The 4,406-nt window shown below is 44.6% G+C and overlaps 1 non-coding gene across 1 annotated transcript; it reads left to right on the forward strand.

Moving 5' to 3' along the window:
* The first annotated feature begins 1,580 nt into the window (after positions 1–1,580).
* LOC123454373 lies at positions 1,581–1,713 on the forward strand. Its single transcript, XR_006633339.1, has one exon. It is a non-coding gene; the product is annotated as a small nucleolar RNA SNORA9 (small nucleolar RNA).
* The last annotated feature ends 2,693 nt before the right edge of the window (positions 1,714–4,406 follow it).

Consider the following 4,406-nt stretch of genomic DNA (forward strand, 5'->3'; position numbering starts at 1 on the left):
GCCTGTGTTCATATTCTCTCTTTCTCTCTCTCTCTGTCTCTCCCCTTGCAAATAAGTAAATAAGATAAATTTTTAAAAAGAAGAAAATAAGAAGAGGCTCTTAGTAGAGGCTTCTGGAGTAAAGAGGAGGGCTGGGGAACTGTTGAAGAGGTCTGGGGAGATGACTCAGTGGTTAAAGGTGTTTGCTATGCAAGCCTGCTGACCTGAGTTTGATTCTCCGGCACTCACATAAAGCCAGATGCAAAGTGGTGCCTATGTTTGTAATCCTACCTCACCTCACACCTCCAGCAGTGGAAGGCAGAGCCAGAAAAAATCCAGAAGCCCTCAAGCAGCAACAGCTGCTGCAAGAGAGGCCCTGTCTCCAAAGAAGGTTGAAGGTGACGAGAAACACACTGAGGTTGTCAACTGGTCTCCACATGTGTGCAGTGGCACACGTACTCACACACATTCATAAACATGCAAAATAATAGAAAAAAGCTGCTGCAGAACACCAAACTGTATCTGTTCAGCTAATCTTTCTGAGAGCCTACTAAACAGCCTAAATGATTAAGCCAATTAAAATTCAGAAAATGCTGAAGGACACTGAGAAATCAAGCTAGAACTAAGCTGGAAGTTTCCTGATGACTTGCTGTCATAGTGCTGGAAAGTGCTGTGCAGGCTGCTCGGGGGAAAAGTGGACTCTGCAAGCTGCACAGTTGGCCAGCCAGACAACAGTGGTGTGTCTGCTGTGGCAGTAACCAGTTGCTCTCAGATTAGATTTGACACTGATGCATTAGAGGGAAATCCTTCCTGGTACTGAAAATCTAGTCAAAAACCTGTGGCTGGAAAGTTCCGAAGCCCTGGGGGTAAGTTACTGCTGCTGTTTGTTTTAATGGATATATCACACTCACAAAATGGTCCTCTAAATACTTATGCTGTTTCTTTTTGTTGTTGTTGTTTATTTTTATTTACTTATTTATTTGATAGTGACAGAGAGAGAAAGAGACACAGAGAGAGAGAGAGAGAGAGAGTGAATGGGCGCGCCAGGGCCTCCAGACACTGCAAACGAACTCCAGACGCATGTGCCCCTAGTGCATCTGGCTAACGTGGGTCCTGGGGAATTCGAGCCTCGAACCGGGGTCCTTAGGCTTCACAGGCAAGTGCTTAACTGCTAAGCCATCTCTCCAGCCTAGCTGTTTCTTATATATTAGTATTACTCTCACTTTTTATTAGAGAAGCTTTTCTTTTCAGATGGTGGTGACTACTGGGGAGACACAAAGCTCATCAATGCACCGTGAGAGCTGAGTGCTCAGCACTAAATGAGATATCTTTATCACCCCCCAAGGCTCAGGATCCATTGCTGAAGAGCGGGCAGAAAAAATGTAAGGGCCAAAGGATGAAGACAAGGGCTTTGGAGCGCTGTCTCTCAGACACAAAGTGGTCTCATTCACAGCCTCACAGTGGCCACCATGACCTGGATAAAACCTGCATAACATTGGGCCCATCAGCATGTTGTAAAGGATGGAGAAAAAGACAAAAAGAAAAAAAAAAAAAGGCATCAAAATAGAAGAGGGACTAGCTGGAAAGAAGAAAGGGCTCCGTAGCAAGCCCCCAGCATGCTTGGTCTGCAGTGACCTTGTGCTTTCCTACGGTGCTTGCTAGAGCAGCTTTTAAGATGGTTTGAGGCCTTGCTCTGCTCACTGCCAAACAAGGTTATAGAAATTTCAGACAATGGAAAAAAAAGAAAAAGAAAGAAAGGGTTCAGTGGAGAGAGGATGGAGGAAGAGGGACAAAAGAGAATAATGGGGAAGATTCTAAAAACATTGTGGTGATGGACTTTTCAAAACAAGTGCTAGCCCAGTGGGGTGGTGCACTCCTGTAATCCCAGCACTCAGGAGCCAGAGGTAGGTGGATTGCCCTGAGTTCGAGGCCAGCCTAGGACTACATAGTGAATTCCAGGTCAATCTGGGCTAGAGTGAGCCCCTACCTTGAAAAATCTTCTCCAACCCTCCCCTCAAAGACAGGGCTAAACTAAATGGTGTAACTTCTAGAAGTCTGAGATGAGGATTTTTAAATATTGGGGATCATAACCATAAAGCAGGTAAGAAATTATTGATGCTGTGCAGCCCAGACATGCAGCAATGTGCTCCTGCTAGCCAAGTGGTCTGAATTGAGGATGTGCTGTGACCAAAATTTCGAGTCTGTTGTTTGTACACGGCTTTGGTTAAGTTGCTTATGCTTCTGAGACTCTAAATTTTCATGTGTACACTGTGGAAAGGTCTTGTTCTGACTAGACACTGAAGGTAAGATGAGATTCTTTGAGAAACGGTGACATACATCACTAATATTTCAGCAGTTTTCCTGCCAGGCAAGAGCAGTGTAGTGAATGTTGGTGCATTGCTGTCCTCTGCTGGTTATAATTGGTACCACCATTGGCTCCAATGGGATCCTGGTCCTCTTGGGACACTGAAGCATGGAAAGAGAAAGGGACTTGTCTAAGGTCACAGAACTATCTTTGGACAGAGTGGAATCTTTTAAAACATATTTAAATATTTATTTATTTATTTACAAACAGAGAGACATAGAAGAGAGACCAGAGAGAGAGAGAAGAGAATGGGCATGCTGGGACCTCTAGCTGCTACAGATAAGCTCCAAGTGCATGTGCCACTTTGTGCATCTGGCTTTACCGGGGTGCTGGAGAATTGAGCCTGGGTTGTTAGGATTTTCAGGAAAACATCTTAAGTGCTGAGCCATCTCTCTAGCTCCAAAGTGGAATCTTGAATTTGGGATGACTGACTTTGATCTTTCTGGAATCAGAAAAAGTAAAGGGCTGGAATCTCACTCATTACAGTCAATCTCTTTTGTTTTGTTTTGTTCTGTTCTGTTCAAGGCAGGGTCTCACTCTAGCCTAGGTTTACTTGGAACTCAATCTTGTAGCCCAAGCTGGCCTCAATTTTTTGTTGTTCCTCCTACCTCAGCCTCCTGAGTGCTGGGATTAAAGGCATATGCCACCACGCCTGGCTTCACAGTCAATCTTGTTAGGCCTACAAGGGGTCTTCTAAATAGTCTAATTGAGATTTTTCTCTCCCTCCCTTTAGCACGCAAACTGATTTGATTTCTTGTTCTACTATTTATACCAGGATCAGGATATCTGCCCATGGCCTTAGAGCCCTCCATTCTGGTGGGTGTGAGGTGCTTTACAAAACTTAGCTTGGATCCTTCTCATAAAAGTAGGCAAGAGGGCTGGACAGATGGCTTAGCCAGTAAGGCGTTTGCTCATAGAGCCAAAGGACCAAGGTTTGATTCCCCAGAACCCAAGTAAGCCAGATGCACAAGATGGTGCATCTGTCTGGAGTTTGTTTTCAGCAGCTGGAGGCCCTGGCATGCCTAATCTTTCTCTCTCGCGCTCTCTCTCTCTCTTAAATAAATAAAAAAAAATATTTTAAAAAATGTAGCCAGGCATGGTGGCTTGTGCCTTTAATCCCAGCACTCAGAAAGCAGAGGTAGGAGGATCACCATGAATTCGAGGCCACCCTGAGACTACAGAGTGAATTCCAGGTCAGCTTGGGCCAGAGTGAGACCCTACCTTGAAAAACAAAACAAAACAAAACAAAAAAATTGCCCAGGAAACAGAAGCTCAGAGGGGTCAAAACTCTGCCTGTATTAGTTATTTTATTGTTACTTTGACCAACCACACACATGACCAGAGGCAACTTAAGGAAGGAAGGATTTATTTCAGTTTACAGTTTAAAGTTTACAGTTTGTGGCAGGGCCATGGGTGGTCACATTCAGTATGCACTGCGGTAGCAGAGAGTGGTGAGGTTTTGTGTTCAGTGTGCTTTCTCCTTTTCATCCAGTCCAGGACCTCAGCCAGTGGAATGAATGGTGCTGCTCACAGTTAAAGTAGGTCTTTTCACCTCAATTAACCTCATCAAAATCATCCCTCACAGGCATGCCCAGAGGCTTGTTTCCTCAGTAATTCTAGTTGGCAATCGGCAATCAATATAAACCATCAGAAGCCCATCTCTTATCAGCTTGATACCCTCTCTCTCTCTCTCTGTGTGTGTGTGTGTATGTGTATGAACATCACATACTAAGACATGTGGAAGTCAGAGGATAGCCTTGGAGTGTTGGTTCTCTGTTTCTACATAGTTTGAGATAGGGTCTCGCTTGTTGTTTTGCCACTGAGAGAGCCAGTCCAGTTGGCCTGCTGGCTTTGCAATTCTCCCGGCTCCTTCTCCCTTACCATAGGCAGGTTAGGATTACAGATGTGTGCACCGCTTTGTAACTAACTTTATGGGGTCCTAGGGATCAAACTGAGTTGGCAGGCTTGCAGAGCAAGCACCTTTAACTCCCGAGTCATCTCCTCAGCTCCCAAACATATCATTTATTTTATTTTAATTTATTTATTTGACAGAGAAAGAGGG

This window comes from Jaculus jaculus, chromosome 13, assembly GCF_020740685.1.
Source record: "Jaculus jaculus isolate mJacJac1 chromosome 13, mJacJac1.mat.Y.cur, whole genome shotgun sequence".
NCBI lineage: Eukaryota > Metazoa > Chordata > Mammalia > Rodentia > Dipodidae > Jaculus > Jaculus jaculus.